General features: G+C 41.9%; 1 long non-coding RNA gene across 2 annotated transcripts; it reads left to right on the top strand.

The window, feature by feature from the left end:
- The first annotated feature begins 5,125 nt into the window (after positions 1-5,125).
- LOC109499545 lies at positions 5,126-16,192 on the top strand. 2 transcript variants are annotated; one of them, XR_006597523.1, is made up of 5 exons: positions 5,126-5,630; positions 6,862-7,018; positions 11,700-11,922; positions 14,249-14,676; positions 15,669-16,192. It is a non-coding gene; the product is annotated as an uncharacterized LOC109499545 (long non-coding RNA). The 2 variants fall into 2 exon arrangements; XR_006597524.1 differs by lacking the exons at positions 14,249-14,676; positions 15,669-16,192 and adding an exon at positions 13,119-14,242 and having other exon boundaries at positions 5,129-5,630.
- The last annotated feature ends 4,938 nt before the right edge of the window (positions 16,193-21,130 follow it).

Below are 21,130 nucleotides of genomic sequence, written 5' to 3'. Positions count from 1 at the left end.
CTAAAATCTGGTATGTTGCAAGTGATGCATTTGTACTTTGCCTCTTTGTAATACGTTAAATATGCAGTTAAGAAGGAAGCCAACTTCTCCGGCTCAGTTAGAGGCTACACAAGTTATCTGAATCAAACTACAACACATATTCAGACATCAGAAAAAGTCCTCAGAAAAATAAAAATCTAGGATTCTCAAAACTTCAGGAAGCTGAAACTATTTTGTTTTGTTTTGTTTTGTTCATATTCTTTCTCCTTAGAAGAGTATCAAGTCATCATTATAAATAATTTTAAAATTTGGAAAAGGATGAAGAAGAAGGAAAAACTCCATTTGAATCCACTTACAATAATGGCATCAAAAAGAATAAAATACCTAGGAATAAATTCATCAAAAAGTATAAGACTTATGTACTGAAGACTAAAGGGCATTATTGAAAGAAATTAAAGAAAACCTAACTGAATGAAAAACATCCCATCCCATGTTCATGGATCAGAAGACTTAATATCATTAAAGTGGTAATACTCCCCAAACTGATCTACAGATTCAATGTAATCTGTACCAGAATCCCAGTTGCTTTTTGTTGGGCAGAAAGAGACAAACTGAACCCAGAATTCATATGGAAATTCAAGAAACCCCAAATAGCCAAAACAATCTTGAGAAAGGAAAACAAAGTTAAAGGACTCAGACATCCCAAGTTCAAAATTTAGTACAAAGCTACAATAATCAAGACAGTGAGGCACTGGCATAAGTCTGTGCATACAGATCAATGGGATAGAACTGAGAGTACAGAATTAAACACTGACATTTCTGAGTTTGTGATCAACTGATTTTTGACAAGGGTGCCAAGACCATTCAATGGGGGAAAAATAGTCTTTTCAACAAATGGTGCTTGGGCAACTGGACAGCCATGAAAAAGAATAAAATTTGGCTCTTTTCTCAAACAATATACAAATATAAACTCAAAATGGATTACAGACCTATGTATAGGAGCGAAACTATAAAACTCTTTGAAGAAAACACAGGCATAAATTTTGACCTTAGATTAGGCAATGAATTCTTAGAAATAACACCTAAACCGCAAGCAACAAAATAAAATATAATGGAGCTTAGTCAAAATTTAAAACTTTTGTGCTTCAAAGGACACTATCAAGAAAATGAAATGGGAGAAAATATTTGAAATCATATATCTGATAAGGGCCTGGTGTGTAGAATATATAAAGAACTTCTGTAACTCAATAATGAAAAGACAGATACCCTAATTGAAAATAGGTAAAAGACCTGAATAGATATTTATCTGAAGAAGACATATAGCCGTAATTTGGGTATATGGCGGGTTCAATTCTAGACCACTGCAATAAAGCAAGAATTACCAAAATGTGACACAGAGACATGAAGCAAGCAAATGCTACAGGAAAAAAAAAATGATGCTGATGGACTTGCTAGATGCAGGGCACCACAAAACTCCAATTTGTAAAAGGAGAAGTGTCTTTGAAGGGCAATAAAACGAATCTTGTACAAATGGCTAATAATGCATGAAAAGACACACAGCATCCTTAGTCACCTGGGAAATGTAAATCAAAACCACAGTGAGGTGCCATTTCACATCCCCTAGGATGACTAATATGAAAACGATGGACAAGGAAAACAGATGTGGAGACACTGGAACCCTCATACACTGCTCGTGGGATCTTGCAATGGTGTAGCCACTTTGGAAACCAGCTTGGTAGTTCCTTAAAGTGTTGGACACAGAGTCATTATGTAAGTCAGCGATTCTACTCCTGGGTATAGACCCAGGAAAATTGAAAATATATGTCCACGTATAACTTGCACACAAATGTTCCTAGAAGAATTATTCATAATAGTCAAAAAGTTGAAACAGCAACAATATCGATCAACTAATGAATGGATAAATGACAATGGGGCAGAGTCAGGCAGTAGATTCTACAATAAAAAGAAGAGAAATACTGCTCTACGCTAAAACATAGATGAACCTTGAAAACCTTATGCTAAATGAAAGAAGCCAGTCACAAAAGTCCATATACTCTGTGATTCTATTTATGCGTAATTTCCAGAATAGATGAATCCGTAGAGATGGAGAGTAGATTAGTGATTGTTAGGGGCTGGGTCTAGGGAACAATGGGAGAGTGACTGTGATGTGCAGAGTTTCTTTTTGTGCTGATGAGATGTCCTAATATTAGGTATTGTTGATAGTACACAACTCTGTGCACTAAACCACACTGAATTTTATACTTTAAAAATGTGAATTTTCTAGTATGTAAATTATATCTCAATAAATTGATTAGAAAAAAAAATGAATTAATCATCACTTAAAAAAATCGAATCGATTTTTTTACGTTCATTTATTTACTTTTGAGAGAGACAGAGAAAGCGTGAGCAGGAGAGCAGCAGAAAGAGACAGAGGGGCAGAGAGAGAGGGGAAATCCCAAGCAAGCTCCACAATGTCAGCTCAGAGCCCAAGGTGGGGCTTGAACCCATGAAACTGTGAGATCATAACCTTAGCTGAAACCAAGAGTCAGATTGTTAACTGACTGAGCCACCCAGGGGCCCCTTAATCATCACTTTTAAATAAAAGTGGCATTTGCAAAAAAATAATAACTGAATCTAAGACCATATTACATACTAATAGAGCTAACCAACTCTTAACATGTTGGGGTACATATGTACTCTTTCATACGCACATGCACACACACAAACGCATTATTTCCACAAAAATTTTTAGCAGTGTGCTTTTTTTCAAGCAACAGCCTAACCTTTCTTCCAGGGACACCAAATAGTCTAAAGGTGGGAGGAGTACAATTAGGGATACTCAGGCTGAGTATAACGGTGGAACATTTTTAATTTTATTTTTTAAATGTTTAGTTATTTTTGAGAGAGAGAGAGAGAGAGAGAGAGAGACCGAGTGTGATCAGGGGAGGGGCAGAGAGAGAGGGAGACACAGAATCTGAAGCAGGCTCCAGGCTCTGAGCCGTCAGCACAGAGCCCGACGTGGGGCTCGAACCCACGGACTGTGAGATCATGATAAGAGCCGAAGTCGGAGGCTAAACTGACTGAGCCACCCAGGGGTCCCAAACACTTTTTTATTTTAATACTTACCTGTTTATGTTATTGTGTACTGAAAAATATAATTAGCACATCAAACTCATGTCACAGATATCATTGTTTAGGACGAGATGGATGGGAATATTTGTTTTAAAAACTCAATTGAAGGGCGCCTGGATGGCTCAGTTGGTTGAGCATCCGACTCTTGATTTCAGCTCGGGTCATGATCCAAGGTCATGAGGTGGAGGCTCGTTGATCACGGAGCCTGCTTAAGATTCTCTCTCTCTCCCTCTCCCTCTCTTCCTCTCCCCAACTCTCTTCCTCAACGCCCCCCCCTTCAAAAAACGGATTCAATTTAAAGAAACATATTAAGTATGTAATAGAGGAGCAGAACATAGGGCAAAAACTGTGAAGTGACACTGAAATAACTAGTTTGAAAAAAACTATTCCAACATATTATTTTTAATCACATCATAGTATTGTGCTGCACGGATATAACATCACTCAATCTCTATTGACAGGCCATTGGGTTGTTTACAACTACGAGTTATACTGTTGAGCATCTCCACGGCCCAGTTGGCGCCCTGCTTGCCAAGCCTGGCCAGGAGTGGGTCACTGAGGAAGAGGAAGCCAGTGAAAGCCTTTCTAGTGATCCTTGAAAGCAGATTCCCTTGGTAAAGGTTTGCTTGTATAGATTCAGAATGTAAATTTACCCGATGGATGCACTGAGCATATTTGCAAGCTGCATATTCTCATGGTGAGGAAGGAGAAAAGATGGTCGGCAAAAACTACGATGGGTTCAACCACTGCCCTTCCTTTTTGTCCCCCTCACCTCCCTGCTCTGCCCTCTCCAGCATTCATAGCCTGATGGGTCCTGAAAAAGCGATCAGGAAAACTTGGGGCTGATCCCACAAGAGACCCCCCACCCCTTCTCATTGCAATCTCTTCCTGCCACCCCCTCCGCAAGTAAATGGGCTCGGAACAGCGAGCCCACTTTGGAAAACCAGCTCTAAGGAGGACAAAATGCCTGATCTGTGTTTAAAAGGCAACACCATGTATTTAGAAATAACCTGCTTTCAGGAAATTCAGAACAATCTTCTTAAAGTTATGCTGGAGCTAGCCAATTTCTCTTTTAGGGTCACTTGTTTGTATTAATAGAAATCCATCTGCATAAAGTGACAGTCTACGTTCCTGTTCCCCCGCCTGTCACCAGATGGAGACTTGGTCAATGTGGGATGCTGTCTTTCACACAGATGCGAGCATATATAAAAAGACAAGTTATTGGTGGAAATTATAATAGATGGAGATTAGGACCATTCTAAAACAGACTTGGATCTCTGCTTTTGACACAGGAAATGTTGTTTACACCATTTCTGTAGGGTTGCCTAAAATATACCAGTTCCACGCTAAAGATAATTGCTTACACTACTTACTAACAGATAATGCATTCTTCCGAGTAAGTTTAAAAAAAAAAGGAAAGAAAGAAAGAGAAACCCTTCCAGTTAACAGTTATTTATTTATTTATCCTTTTTACTCACCTTTCCTCCCCTATAGAGTTGTTGTCGTCGTTTTAACTGATAAAAGTAACAGAAGCGAACAGGAGACGGTGTGCCCTTCTAGGAGCCAGGAGGCTAGAGCGCAGCTCTCTCCTTCTTCCCCTCTGCACCCAACCCCAGGCTACTGGCTCTGCTGCGTCAAACATCCAGAGACACTCTTGGGCAGCTGGATGCAAATGGGGCCTGAAGCTCTGTTAGAGTCCTGGCAGAAAGATGAAGGAAATAGGGCACAGATTTCCATCGCCACGACCTGGCCGAGCATCTGGGGAAAAAGGAGCAGGCCTACGGGCTGAGGACCAGGAAGCAGCTGATCCTGGGCAAAGCGTGCAACTTTCTCGCACCCTATTGTATTTTTCGTTTGTTTGCTTAAGTTTATTTATTTATTGTGAGAGACAGAGTGAATGCGCTGGGGAGGCTCAGAGAGAGAAGGAGAAAAAGCATCCTAAGCAGGCTCTGTGCTGTCAGCATGGAACCTGACGGGGGGCTTGAACCCGTGAACTGTGAGAGCATGACTGGTGCTGAAATCAAGAGTCGGATCCTTAACCTACTGAGCCATCCAAGCACTTCACTCTCACCCCATTTTATACAGCAGTCAGAAGCCGCCTTGCCTTTTGTTTTCTAGAGGATCCCGCTCTACAAACAAACCAATGATTTCCAGGCACGTCCTGGGCATCTGAGCACCTGTCAATGCACAGCGTCCCTGTGTTTTCCCAGGTCTATTACCCTGGCTTTTCCTAGAGTTTCTTGGTCTGTTTCTCAGACTCCCCCACTCTGCAGGATCACAGCCCACTTGTCGAGAGCTCTCATGATCCATCCAGAATCTTGACAGCCCTTTGTTTCCTCCATTCCAGAACCTTTGTTGGAGGATCCAGAATTGGTTAGGATTACCTTTGACCATAGAAATGATTACAGCAGTTTAGCCAAACAGAGGTCGATTTTTCTTCTCTACCTGGAACTCCAGAGGGGGCAGTGGCCTTGGCTCTCTGAATCTGCCTGAGGATGACCTGGTCCACCATCCTCAAGGTTTGCTTTTCATCTTTGGGGCTCCAAGATGGCTTTTCCACCCGCAGACCTCCAATCCATTTCCAGGCAGGTTGAAAGATGAAGGACTAAAGGCATAAGTCAGCTGAGTCTGTCCTTTTTATTTTATCAAGAAAAAAAAATTTTCAAAAAGTGTCACCCAAAAGACTCTTGCTTTCAACCTATTGGCCAATAATGAGTAACACAGCCCTTTCTGTATTAAGAGAGTTTGAGGAAGTGAATGTTTTGACCTGGATACTCTGTAGCCCCAGACAACATTTGGGTTTTATTTTGAGGAAGACAAAGAGATTGGATATTGGGTAACTTTGCAACCAGCCATCTCCACCACAAACCAAGTCCAAGGGAAACACTGGACAACCTGAATGATAATGATTCCATGTCCTTGACTTCTGCATTACCTCTACCTGGCAGCGTCTATACCCACCTCTGATCAGACCTTTCTTTTCTTTTCTTTCTTTCTTTCTTTCTTTCTTTCTTTCTTTCTTTCTTTCTTTCTTTCTTTCTTAACGTTTATTTATTATTGAGAGACAGAGCATGAGCATGAGCATGGGAGGGGCAAAGACAGGGGGAGACACAAAATCCAAAGCAGGCTCCAGGCTCCGAGCTGTCAGCACAGAGCCCGACGTAAGGCTCAAACTCACAAACCGTGAGGTCATGACCTGAGCCGAAGTCGGATGCTTAACCGACTGAGCGACCCAGGTATCCCAAGAACTTTCTTGATAGTGCTGGTGACTGGAACACTTAATCCCTCTAGACACAATATCAGGCTGTTGGCTGCAGCCCTCAGCAGTTAAGTTCTATGACATTTACCTTCTTTTTTTCCCCAACCAGCTCATGCAAGCTCATGCAAGCTCACGGCTTGTGGCTAGGACTGCAGGAGTTTATGCCAATACAGGGTCTCACACATGGTGGAAAGCAATGAGGATTGGGGGAATCAAGGAGCCTTCAATTCACAGAAGGTGACATAGAAATCCTGGGAGCTAGGAAATACGAATGATAAGTAAAACTTTTCCATTTTTACTTAAACCTCCATCCCAACCCCAAAGCCAACTTTTTTGATTTGCTTCTGGGATATCCTGCAGAAAATTGCTAACCCTTTACAAACCTAAATGGTAGAATTGCTCTAAGCGTGACACAATTGGGTGTATACTGAACTCTTGTTCTGTAACCTGATTATTTTTCAATGAATGCTATATTCTGAATATTTTTCCAGACCGGTTCATAGAGATCTGCCTGAATCTGCATGGTGTTATATGGATGTACTGAAACTTCTTAAATGATTCTCCTACTGAAGGGCATTTAGCTCGCTTCCATTTGTTACCCACAATGCTGCAGTGCACAGTTCTCCACAATGGACTTTAATCACCTCTGTGAGTATGTGTGTTGGACAATTTCCTACAAGTGTAATAGAAATTCACATTTACTGAAAAGAATGAAATTGGGATTGTCCCAGAAAATCTTGGTTGCATAGGCACAATAATTAAAACTATTTTCTGCTCACAAACAGCCATGTAGATCTAAGTGAGGACTGATTTTCCCATTCACCACAAGCTACAAGCGAAAACTCAGGAAAATTCCTCTCTTTTTTGGTTTCTCCTCAGGGAACATTTAAAGGATATTCTTGCCCCAGAAAAATCCACAAGTTAATAAAAAAATATAAGATTTCTTAGTATTACACTTTTGCAAAGTGCAGAGCAGTAGTGGGCATGGGGATTTAAATAATTCAAAAGGGAAAACAAAACAAAACACTTAGCCTGAAAATAGCCAGAAGACTGAACCAAACGTGTTGTGGGCTTTCTTTCTATGTTTACTATACTGAAGGATGCCATTCTACTAGAAAATTGGGGGAGGAACTATTTCAATATTAAAAGAAACCTGTATATGTCCTGTGTATAATTTCAAATTTGTATAATTTAAAAAACACACACAACAAGAGAATTTGAAGATATTTTAGTCTTGCTGCACATCAGTCTATGACCCTGGTCTCCTAGGCATTTATCTCTGCATTTAGGGGTGTATCTATGTCAAAGTTTCACTGGACAAGCGCATTGATTTTTCTTTCCATCTCTCATTTGGTAAGAATGTGTGCCCGTATGTGTGCATAAACAGATTTAAAAGACCATTTCAAGGGCCTTTATAGTCGAGTGGCAAACGCAGAGCCGATAGCAGAGGTGATTTGTTAGCGTCACACATTACTCCGTGTTGAAGTTAAGAAATATCGACGTCTAAGGTAGTAAAATTAGATGTGAGCTTTGAAAGTTGTGGATGGTTTGACCCTGACTGATTTTAGGTCAAGACAGAGTAGACTGTCAGATTTTGAAAAAAAAAAAGAAAAAGAAAAAAAATATATATATATATTAAGTATTTAAAAGAAATGGTGAACAAAATTTTCTGTCCATTTCAAAAGGACTTTCATGATGTCTCCAAGCATTTGTTGAAACCAGAAGTATGGCATTTCATAGGCCATTTCTTAAAGCTTTAAATTTCTCTGTCATGCTCAAGGCCCATGGAATTACAGTTATTTCTTTTACCTGTCCTGATGTTATGTAAAAGTAAACCCTTTACCTTCTTTGCCTTTGTTCAGTGTCCCTTTTTATAAAGATGAATGATGACCTTGTGACTTCTGAACACCGGTGATAGGTTATTTCAGGACTTTTTTCCTCAATAGAGCAGACTTTTTTTTTTTTTCTTTTTAACCTTTTATCTATTTTGGAGTTAAGCATTGGCAGTATTATCCTGCCCTCTTACTTTGGGAATGACAAAAAAAAAAAAAAAAAAAAGAAAAGAAAAGAAATCAGCTTCTTAAACGGATTGTCTTTTTAGTTTTTTTTTTTTCTTTCCTTTTATACCTAAAGCTCTTCATCCTTCTCTAGGTTTTTGTTTCTGTTTCCATCTGAAATCTATTTTATTTGGTGGTCAGTCGATGCGCATTCCATTTCTGTTTCCAGAGTTACTGTTATCTTCAACATCCTTTCACAAGGAGGGACACTGAGGCACCAAAGGCAATAACAGGTTTCACGGTGTCCTCGACTCAGGGTTTGATGGAACTGAGATCAGATGCAGCGCTTTTCATTCCAACCATGCTCTCCACCTTGTTTCGGAACTGACTCCCTCTGAACGTCTCATACTTCAAATGATGGGGTCATAATTGGTGAGTGAAATAACTAGCTGGAGAGGCAGGAGTAGGGGTTGTCTTCAGCCTTAGACACTCAGGAAGGGCTAGGCAAACATTGGGTTAACTTTCACAATAGCTCCTTAATCTTGTGGGAGGAGATGACCAGCCTCTTCAATGATGTTAACCAACCATCCAGGCTCACTCAACCAATCTCTGGTCTTCTATTTCGGCAAATCTGTATCTCGCAGTCCTGAATTAGAGGAAGCATGAATTTCAGAGGGAGAGCTGGAAAGATCTGGATTTTAGTCTGGTTCAATTACTGTGAGAGTTGAAGCAGTCTCTTTACCTCTTAGTTTTCCCATTTGTTGGTCTTTCACACTGAAGTCCCCTTCCAGCCCTGTGTACATTCTGTGAGTCTTCCGAGGAGAATGGCAAAGAATTATGAGAGTTAGTTCTAAGAAATACCAGTGTTCCTTTTGTCTTCCACTTTTTTTTTATCATTTGCTAGTTAGAGTAAATAATTACTTGATTGAGTGATTTTTTAAAAAGTAGAAGTAATCCATGCTACTCTTTTTTTTTTTCATGTTCATTTATTTGTTTTGAGAGAGAGAGAGAGCACAAACAGGACAGGGGGCAGGAGGGAGAGAGAGAAAGAGTCACAAGTCAGTGCGGAGCCCGACGAGGGGCTCGATCTCATGAAGTATGAGATTGTGACCTGAGTCAAAATCAAGAGTCGGACACTTAACCGATTGAACCACCCAGGTGCCCTGGATTCACGCTACTCTTAACGACTGGTAGCATTTTAATTGGTTTACAAAGAAAAAAGGTATCCACTCACTTCGTTCGTGAAAAGTATTGAACTATGAGTACCTTTCAGTTACCACAATAAACCCTCCTGGTAACACAAAGCTGAGTCACACACAGCCTCTGTCCTCAGGTAATACAGCGTCCACGCTAGCTCTCCTCTGGCTAGCTGTAATACGAAATGTACAATGAGTAGGATGAATCGGTATGAAAATTCAGGGGAGGGGAAATTTGCTTTCAGTCGGAAGAGCTGGAAAGACTTTACGGACAGGTTCAGCTCCTGCCACACAGGAAGCATTCAGTAAGTTTATGCTACGGAATGAATGAGGTTACATGTGAACCAGGCCGTGGACGATGCGGAGAAATCAGCCATACTGAGACGAGAAAGTGGGCGATCGAGGCAGAGGGAACCGTGTGGACAAAGGTGAAACATGTTGGACACGTGTGGAAAACTGCTAATGTCTAGCCAGATCTGAACATCCCTGTGAGCCCTTTCCTGCAGCTGTGGCCATTTAACCCCTGCTCCCAGCTTGTTGACGAGCTCCTGGACCCTGTGGATATACGTGCCCGTGTGTGTGAGTCTCACATCTGACATTCAGGTGGCCAGGCAAGCCTCGAATGTCAATCAGGCCTTTTCTTGTTTCGGAGCCCCACCGCTGTGCTGATCTCTGGATTTCTGTCCCATTTCCTGGACCGGAACCCGTAGGTAGCAATCAACCCGCATTCCAGCCTCTTTCGGATATAAAGCCCTTGTTTTGTTCTTGGTCTCTCAGCACTTTGAAGACGTCGATCCACGGTCTTCTGGCCTCTCTGGTTCCTGAGATGTTCACGGTCCTTCGAATCATTTTCCTCCCACATGTCGTGTGTCATTTTTCCCTAATAGTTTTCAAGATTTTCTTTTTCATCTTTGGTTTTCAGGAGCTTGATGATGATGTGTCAGGTGTGGTTTACTTTGAGTTAACCATGCTTGGGGTTTCCTGAGCTGCTCTGGTCTATAAGTTCATGTCCATCTCCAATTTTGGCAGTTTTCAGCTCTGGTTTCTTTTTTGTCTCTTTCTGGAATTCCTATGACATATACATTCGACCTTTTAATGTGATTCTACAGGTCCCTGCGTGTCTATTTTCATTTTATTTTTTTCCTCCCTCTTCTTTACATTGGATAATTCTTATTGATCTGTCTTCAAACTCACAGACTCTTTTTCTTCCCTATCATCTCCACTCTGCTGTTGAACTCGCTCACTGAATTTTTCAATTTTCAGATCTTTCATTTCTCAGTTGTATCATTGCTGATTAATTCCATTTATCGTTTCTATTTTTCTGCTGAGAACTTGTTTCTTTCTGTCCATTGTAAGTATTTTTACCTTTATTTCATAGGTCATAGTTATACTAGCTGCTTTGAAACCTCTGCTTGAGAATGTCAACATCTGGGTCATCTCAGGGTTGACATGTATATGTTGCTAGTCTTTTCCCTTGAGAATTGGTCACATTTTCTTAGCTGCGTGTATCCTTGAGCAATTTTGGATGTTATCCCGGCCCTCATGAAAACTGTTCTGTAGATTCTTATTATAATTCTCTGGAAAGTGTTGGGTTTATTTTTTTTTTTATTTTTTGTTTGTTTGTTTGATTTATCAGACAATGAACTCGGTTCATTCCGGCTGGAAGTGGTGTTTTGCCTTCTGTGGGTGGTGCCTCTAATCTCAGTTCACCTTTTAAAGCCTTTGCTATGCTACTTTCAGTGTGTCCCCTGTGTGTCCCATTCAGAGATTAATCAGAGGCGGGCTGTGGTTCAGCTATCACTTCAGTTCTCAAAGCCTTGGCCGTGCTGTTTTGGGTCTGACTGTGCGCGCCCTGTGCGGGGTCATCAACAGAACCGTGGACTCCCCCACCCCGCCCTGCCCCCGTAACTCTCCTCTCCACACTCTGGCCCACGAGGACCCCTTCTCTCAGCTCTCAATCCAGAAAGCTGGAAATATTATTTCAGTTTTAGCAGCCTCCAGGGCTGACCCTTTCCCAGCTCGGTGCTTGGGGCTGCCCTCAGGGCAAAGCTATGAGAAAAGAGAAAAAGAGAGAGAGAGAGAGAGAGGGACAGGGAGAAAGAGAGAGAGAGATCTGACAAATTCATTTCCTTGCAGGTCACTTCTCCGAGCTTCAATTTCCATCTCCAATGTGCCTGCTTTGGCTGCATTTTCAGGCTTCAGGGAGCGGCTTCTTGTATTTTGTCCGGAGTTTTTAGATGCAGTCTGCGACAGAGGTAAACCGTGGTGCCCTGCTATGCCAGAGATGAAGTCTATTCATGTGGAAAAGAACATCTTCAAGGAGTTTGGAGAGAACAAAGATGACAGCGGGATGGGACAGGTAGGAGGCAGGGTGGAGAGAAGGATGTCTCAGAAAGAGAGGGCTTGCTTGCAGGCCGCGAGCAGAGACCCAGAGGAGAGAGGAAATTATTAGGATGACCCTGCCTCTGTCAAAGATGAAGCGTTGCTAAAAGGACTCTGAAAGTTGGGGACGTGCAGGCAGATTGGGGGGGAAGTGGAAACTCAGAGACCGTGGCCTGTGAGGAAATGAATTTCCCAGGTTTCTTTTCACTTTCCTTTTCCACGGCTTTGACCTCTAGACAGCCTCAAGCGCAGAGCTGGGAAGGAGGGTCCGGGGTGGCAGCTGCTGAAATTGAGATAATATTCCCATCTTTCTGAGCTGAAGTCCTGGGAGAAGGAGTCCTGGGCCACGGGGGCCAGTGTGCAGAGAGGAGAGCGCCCGTGGAAGGGGACCCCGTAGTTGTGTTGATGAGCCCACCCCAGTGCCTGCATGGGTCAGACTACAGGGTCCAGAGAGAGGAGACAAGTTCTGGACATATACGGTGGGTGTGGCTGGGAGAGAAGGAAGGATGCTTCCTTCTCTGAGATGGAGGAAGGGAGGCAAGGATGGAAGACGATCCCCAGAACTTTGGGGGTGAGTAGAAAGAAAGCTGAGTTGGCTGACATCTTACATCCTGCCGAGATCACCTATCAAGGGTGGGGGTGGGGCAGGGCGATCTGAAACCTTGTGATGTTTCCAGGGGCTTGAATGCAGGTGCTGTGCTCGTATTGTTTCATCTCTGACCGTGGCCGGTCATTCTTCTCGCTCCCTTTAAACTGCCACTGTTCCCATAGGACCTAAACGTTAGGGCAGAACTCGCCGGGAGGGAACGGGGCTAAACTTAGGTAACATGTGCCTTGCATACTCTCTCCATTTCTAGAGTTGAAAATGGCTCTGGGAAAAAAAAAAAAATCATACAATTATAATATGTGGACCGCAGAAAGAGAGAAGAAAAGTTAGCAATGTTCTGGGAATCACGCCCAGCTCTTTTATGATTCTGAGTAGTAAAGTTACAACATGCCACATGAAATTTGGCAGTGCGTGAGCCGAACCACCGCTCTGTGAAGACCCCTCACTCATCTGTTTCATTTCTTGCCAGACTCAGTCGTTATTAATGAAGAGCGACAGAGCCTCCCGCGGCAGGTTTGAGTTAGTTCTGATGTAATGGTCTGTTATCTCTCTTGGATCGTTTTCAGGCACTTCGGAGTCCTCCCTTCCATTTCCTGAAATGGTGCTCTGGTTGTTAGGGAACCAAAACGCCAAGTCACCTTGGATCAAGTTTCCTCTGCCTTTCTCTCCTGGGTACTAAACTCTGGCTCTCCCACTTGCGGAGAAAAGTCATTTAGAGATTTAACGTTGGTTTGATTTCTATTAGCCGTGGTACAATATCAACATTTTCCCCCAGGCAAAGGTAAAAATGACACATTTTTTCCATGCGTGGTTTGTGCATGGGTATGTGCTCTAAGACTGTTTTTATTAAAACAAAGCTCTTGCCTGCTTCCTGTGAGAATCAGTGTTTTGTTGTCAGATGATGGGGTTTTGTGTTGCTGTGTTAGAGCCCCCCCCCGGCTGGGGTAGGGTACTGACTGGATTCACCCCGAGTGTATCAGTTAAAGTAATCTCAGATGAAGCTGAGGGCAGAGGAGAGGGAAGAACATTTTAAAGGATAAAAAACAACAACAACAACAACAACAATGGCATGAAATGGACTATCAACCACAAACCGCCAAGTTGATTAGTGTAAAATTAATAATGTGCTGAGCGATGGTCTCCTCCTGACTTTGGTGGGGATTTAATATATGTTTCCCTCACCCAGGTAATCTTGGTTTTTAAAAACGAATTCCAATGTCAAACTAAATAGGACACTATTCTCATTAACGAGTTTTTTTGTCTCAGAAGTCAGAACCCCATGGATGGGCTCACAAGTTCTAGAAAGAAACTAAGCTGTAGACACCTAGATATTTAGGGCTGAAAAAAAAATATTTTTAAACCGTCTAGTCCAATTTCTTTCTTTTACAACCAGAATTGGAAACATAAGAGAAGTTAAGCAACGTGTTAAACGTCCCAGAGCTACTGACATAGCCCAAACTCAGATACATGAGTATTCGCTGTCTATTGAGCTTTCCACCAGACCACGAAGATTAGAACGTTTGTGGTGTCTTGCCTTCTTTGCTTTGTCTCTTTCGACGCAAGAGTTGAAGGTAGTGGAGTGGTGGGCAGAAAGGGGAGTTTACAGACAGAAAGTCCTTGAAAGGGACCCAGTTTCTCAGAAAAGGATGGCTAACGATGTTCATACTGATTTGTTATAAGATTTTCATTCACTCAGGAGGAAGCCAGTGATCCTCCCTGCTCTGAGGATTCCAGGGGGATTCGGAGATTTCTAAAGCCCTCCGACGTTTAGCGACGATGGACGATGGCAGACCCGTGCCTTCCTTGAGCTCAAAACCCAAATGGCTCCTGTGTCTCCTGCCTGTGCGTCCCCTCCCCCAATGAGCCAAAACGCACAGCTCACTGTTTGATTGACTACGATGGACATATTGCAAAGAGAATTAAGATTTTGTAGGTGCCCTGAGCCTCGGTTAGCATGAAAATTCCCGCTTGAAAACAATCTCCCAAGGAATGCTTTAGGAAAGATGCTGGTGACTTCCGGGCAACTTAGAAGATGCGGGTTTTATTACAGTTTCAGTGGGCATCCTCCCTCCTACATGTATGGTCACCCATCAACACAGGCCAGTCTGATGAAGACAAAACCAGGTAAAAATAGTTTCTCAGGTTTATTTAGAAAGTAACATTCCCCGGGGTTGTGAGAACAGAATGGGCGACCGGACATATTCCAAGGCAGGGCTAGTGAAGCAAGGCTGTCCTGATGACCCGAGAAATTCAGTCTCAGGACTCAGCGGCATGGAATTGAACTAGCCAGCCCCCAAACAGGGCGACCAGGGAGGCTGCTCCCGTGAGGCAAATATCCTGATTGAGGCTGCAGAAAATAGTTTCTGGGGTGCTCTGGGCACTGTGCCTCACCTCTACCAGACAAAGGCCACCAGGACAGTGATTCGGGGAAAGAAGGTAGCTCAGCCATGCTAAACAAGGCCCAAGACTCATATATATTTGGCTCTCAGCCTAAGACACACCTCTTGTCTCCCCTGAGATGCTCCTCCTGCATCCACGATACCCCAGCAGCTGCTCTTAAACTTCTTTTTCAACCCGTGACACACATCAGCATTGACGTTGGCTCAGGTCATGATCTCACAGTTCGTGAGTTCGAGCCCCGCGTCGGGCTCTGGGCCGACAGCTCAGAGCCTGGAGCCTGCGGGTTCCGTGTCTCATTCTCTCTGTGCCTCTCCCCGACTTGTGCTCTGTCTCTCAAAAATGAATAAATAAATGTAAAAAAAAAAAAATTTTTTTTTAAAGAAATGCACATCTCAGGTCCTGTCCCAGACCTACTGAATCAGAATGTGCATTTGAACAAGATCTCCAGGTGATGGGTTTTACAAGCTCTTGGACAGTCAGAAAACCAGCTGGGAAACGGAAAAGTGTCATCAGCCCTGTTGTTTTGGGGGGTCTATATAGATAACAACAAACAACAAATCTGTTGTTTGTTACATAGGTGCATATAACAAATCATCATATTGTGTATATTTTATGTGTATGAATACAATCTGATCTTGTACAAAGAGGCATCCTCTCAGTAAGGAGAAAGCTGAGATTAGCTCTGTAATCAATTTCCTCTAACATCCTATAACTAGCACGGAGCATGCCCTCTCTGCATCACTGTCCCAGGAATTGGTTACGCAGTGATAAGCAAAACACCCACACTTCCTGCAATTTAAGAGCCCAGCAAGAAGCCTTCACGGTAACTAGAAAATGGAGACCGTATCTTCTACCTGCCTGCGTCTACTGAGGGTCCTAAAGCTAAAGCGATACCATAAATGCTCAATAAACGTTGCTCAAATTTTCACGGTAATAGCAGAATGCCCAGAAATTACCTGAATAATATTTTGCAATCGTTCAAGCTGTTTGGACAAAACGCATTAGGAAGCTGAAGAGAACGTGGGTTGACCCTTTAATTTCTTCTGTTTCTTCTCATATTATCAAACTTGGAACCATTTGTCAGGTTTTGCTTGTAACTTCTAACTTTCCAAATGTGATGTCACCACGTTTCTCGTTACACATAAGTGATATTTGGTTAAATATTGCCTAAGCCGCGTCTCCATGACAGGGGGAAAAAGAGATTTCAGCAGAAAATAAAGCAAAATATGTTTGGTCGGAACCTGTTCTACTTTTGCTTTTTTCCATATCGGTTTCTACCTTCGTTTCAAAATGTTTGTGTCTGAGGGGAGATTTCCAGACCACAGCCTCTTGGTTGAACAACAGTGACTCAGGTCGCCCACCCTGTCTTATCTTTAATACCGTCTTTGCAAATTAAACAAGAGGAAGATGAAAAGATACTTTGGCTCCACCAGTACAGAATGATTTGAAAACACCAGCCGAGGGAAAAAAAAAAAATCACCAGGAAATAAAAGCAGAGGGAAAATCACAGAGCTAGAAGGAACCGTGGATAAAATCTAATCTTGTGGGGAGGGAGGGTGGGTTAAGTGGGGGCAACTCCTCACTTTGCCCATGAGGAAAAGGAGGTGGGAAGGGGACATGACTTGCCTAAGGTCAATCATATTTTAGGAAACAAATGGATATGCTTTTAGAGGGATGTCTCTGGTTTTGTAGAAAAGGTTCTCTAGTGAAAGCATTATAGGGATTTTCGTTTCTATGACCGAGGTACATAAAACAGACAGTGAGGTAGGTAATTTTGCCCGCAATCTTTCAAATTCCTTTCTTCTTCTATTCCTCATTTTGACGTTATTCTGTTGTCATTTAAAAAAAAAAAAAAAAACATTTATGTTTCTTTATTTCTAAGGGAGACAGACAGAGCATGAGCGGGGAGGGGCAGAGAGAGAGGGAGACACAGAATCCCTAGCAGGCCCCAGGCTCTGAGCTGTCAGCACAGAGCCCGAGGTGGGGCTCAAGCTCACCAACTGTGAGATCATGACCGGAGCCACCCAGGTGCTCCAATGCAATTCTGTTGCCTTTTCTCCAGCTTCTTTTTGCTGATTGTTTTTTGTCTACTTATTTTGTCAATTACTGACGGGTACATTTTAGACTCCAACTATGACTACAGATGTGTTTGTTTCTTCTTTCAATTCTGCCAGTTTGCCTTATGTATTTTGAAATCTGTTTTAAGGTGCATACACATTTAGGATTGTTATGTCTTCTTGGTGAATTGATCTTTCTGTCACTATGCTGTGTTCCTTTTTATCCCTAACAATTTTCCTTTTTTATGAAGTCCACGTTGCCTGACTATTTGTGTAGCTATGCAGCCTTCTTTTGATTAGGGTTTGTGTGATTTATCTTTTCTCATCCTTTTACTTTTAACCTCCCTTTTTCATTATATTTGAAGTGAGTTTCTTGTACGCAGCATAGAGATGGGCATTATATAATTGGTGTGCTTAGACAATTCCCATTTAAGATAACTATTGCTGTGTTTAGATTTAGGTCGACATTTTCTTATTTGTTTTCTATTTTATATCTCTTTTTATTCCCCATCTCTGCCTTCTTTGGGATTACTTAAATTTTTTTAATATTCTGTTTTAATTATTCTATTGTGTATTTGGCTATATTTCCTTGGATTCTTTTGTAGTGGGTTCTCTAGAGATTACAATAACCATAGTTAACTTTTTATAGTCTATTTAGGGTCAATATTTTACCACTTCAAATGGAATTCAGAAACCTTACCGCTATATAGATTCCTTTGCCTTCTTCCAGTAATGTTATAGGTGTCTTATGTATTATATCTATATATTTCAAAAACCCAATCAGACCTAATCAGTTAGAATTTTGCTTTCAATCAGCTTACATATTTTAAAGGGCTAAATAAGGGTGAAGGGTAGTCTACTATATTTACCTGTATATATGACATTTTCTGTGACTCTTTCTTCCTTCCTGATATTATAAATTTCCATTTGATATCATTTCCCTTCTGTCTGAATTTCCTTTTAGAAGGTGTTTTGGTTTTTGTTTTGGTTTTGGTAGGTCTGTTGGTTAAGAATTCTCTTAGTTTTCTTCCTTCTGAGAATACTGTTAATTTTCCTTCATTCTTCAAAACTATTTTGCTGCATATAAAATTCTGGATTGATAGTCCTTTCTAAAGAAATGCCATGCTACTTCCTTCTGCTTTCATGATTTCTTAGAGAGCCATAGTCATTGAAACATTGTTCCCTACAAGAAATGTGTCATTTTTGCTTTGACTGCTTTAATACTGTTTCTTTGTCTTGAGTTTTTACCAGTTTGATCATGATGTGTCTTGGCATAGATTTCTCTGTGGGGGTTCCCCCTCCACCCCCAACCCCCCAACCTCCCTGTTTGGAGTTCCCCGAGCTTCTTGAATCTGTAGGTTTATGTCTTTCACAAAATTCAAGAATTTCAGCAATTCTCTTTTCCAATATTTTTTTTTTCTGCCCTTCATTGTCTCCTCTCCATCTGGGACTCTAATAACATGAATATTAGACATCTTGATACTGTTACATTGGCCCATAAAGCTCTGTTTATATTTTTTTCAATATTTTGTTAACTCAGTTGTGCAGATATGTGTATGGATATATCTTCAATTTGCTGACTCTCTCCCTTGTCATTCCCATTCTCCTCTTGACCTCATCTACTGCGTTTGTATTTTGGTTATGCTATTTTTCAGAACTAAAATTTTTGTTTAGTTCTTCTTTGAGTTTTGATTTCTTCACTAAGAAATCTACATCCCATTTTTTCCAGCCATTTCACAGGGTTTACTCTTCTTGGAGCACACTTGTCATAGCTGCTTTAAAGTCTTTGCCAAATAACTGCAGTATCTCTGTTACCTCAGTGTTGACGTTTGTTCATTGTCTTTTTCCATTGAAGTTGAGATTTGACTGGTTCTTCTCTGGGTTTCATGCCGACTAAATTTGGGTTTTATCCTGGACATTTTGAATTATGCTATGCAACTCTGAGCCTCATTTAAATCTTGGATAATGTTGAAGTATTTGTTTCATCAGCCAAACAACCTAGTTGGATGCAAGACACGAGTTCCAAACAGCCTCCTGTAGTTTTGATGTTCATCCCATTTTCAAAGCCTTGCATTATTATTCAGACCAGTCCCAGGTGTGCAGCATCCAGTGGTCGTTCTGGGACCTGGGCACTAATTTATCCCACAGGTCAGCTCTCAAAGCCTATAAGGTGCTTGTGAGCATCAAATCTCTACGTGTACAGCTTATGGGACCAGAAGTCCATAAACACTTTCATGGGGTCATTTTCTCAAGCTTCTCACTTTCTGCTCTCTCCATGACACATTCCAGTTCCTTGAGGCTCCCCTTTTTGGTCTCCTGGAAGAAAACTGGAGCTTTGTCCACTCTGTCATGTACTTTCTAAAAAAAATTTTTTTAATGTTTATTTATTTTTGAAGGAGAGAGAGAGAGAGCACAAGCAGGGGAAGGGGAAGAGAGAAAAGGAGACACAGAATCTGAAGCAGGTTCCAGGCTCTGAGCTGTCAGCACAGAGACCCACATGGGGCTCCAACTCACGAGCCATGAGATCATGACCTGAGCTGAAGTCAGATGCTTAACCAACTGAGCCCTCCAGGCGTCCCACTTTGTCATGTGCTTTCTACAATGTGCCCATTTCCAGGGCCAACAAGTAGGCAAACATATGACAAAAATAAGTTGCAGAGCCCCTCACCCTCCTGGGACCACAGTTCCTCTTAACTGAGAGGAAAGATCCCTCCCTCAGAGTTTTAAATACCTATAGGTCACTAGGGTTAACGGGAATGTCTCCCCCTCTCTCTGTATATTGGGAGACCCTTTCTTGTCCTGTGCTAGAACTGGAGGGATTCTTCTGGAGATCTAGAGTCCAGACCGCCCCACCACCAAAAAAAAAAAAAAAAAGTAGACTCATTAATAGTTTAGTGGGACTGAGAAGTTCGGTGTTCTTCCCCAAACCACCTGCTTTTTAACTTACTGCTTCTTACTTATCAGAGCCTTCAAATGGCGGCTCTGTGCAATCTGTTCAAGTTTTATAACTACATTCAGTGGGAGAGATGGGGTGATAGGTGCCTCTCTATCTTACTAGGAATCAGAACCAGAAGCTTTAAAAATACAAAATAAAACAGACACCTAGGTCTCCATCCTAAAGGTTCTGCTTCGATTTTTTAGGAGATAGGGATATGAGCACAAGTTTTATTATTTTTTCAGATAGCCCTTGTGATTTGAATATACTCCAAAGCTGAGAACCTCTGTCGTAAACAAAGATACTTAAGGGCAGATTTTATTTTCGAATTCACAGCCACGTCTTATTACTACCTTCGCCAGACACTCTCCTGGATATTTCAAGGGTTATTTAACTTTATAGAATACGGTTAAGAGTTCACACGGACTTGTGCCTGGTCCTGCATGCCTACTAGGACACTCATGAGTTGTGTGATCTCCCCCAATTGGTTTACCCACCAAGTGTCGGCTATGCATCTGGAAAATGGAGACAATAAGGAAACCTGGTTTTAAGGATCATTGGAAGCATTAAATTAACATGATGAATGTAAAGCACGCAGCGCAGTACCTGAAATACAGAAAATATTCAACAAATATTAGCAATCAGTACCACTCACATTTTACAGGTGAGAAATTTGAAACACAGACAGCTTAAGTGACTTCCCTAAAGTTTCTTTCTAGTGCTTTTAAAGGTACATCAGCCAGACCCCAAAACACGTGACGAGGCCCTCTGTGGTGACTGAAATGGTTCAGTTTGAAAAAAGTTGGTCCAGTTCAGCTAAAATGCTCAAGGGGGTAAGGTGCCTGGCAGGGGGCTCAGTCAGTTAAGCATCTGACTCTTGACTTCAGCCCAGGGCATGATCTCATGGTTCGTGGGTTTGAGCCTCTCCTCCTGCACTGACAGTGCACAGCCTGCTTGGGACTCTCTCTCTCCCTCTCTCGCTGCCCCTCCCCTGCTCACTCATGCTCGTGCTCCTTCTCTCTCTCTTTCAAAATAAATAAATAAACATTACAATAAATAAATAAATAAATAAGAGATACAATGCTCATGATGGCAATTACTGATATGTAGCTTCTGCTAGGAAGTCCAAGTTATAATAACACGCAGGCAGCATCCCGAGTAGAGAGCATTTTTTTTCCCTAGAAAC

Source organism: Felis catus, chromosome B2 (assembly GCF_018350175.1).
Source record: "Felis catus isolate Fca126 chromosome B2, F.catus_Fca126_mat1.0, whole genome shotgun sequence".
Taxonomy (NCBI): Eukaryota; Metazoa; Chordata; class Mammalia; order Carnivora; family Felidae; genus Felis; species Felis catus.
Note: the sequence above shows the minus strand (reverse complement) of the source record. Positions and strands in the feature narration are given on the sequence as shown.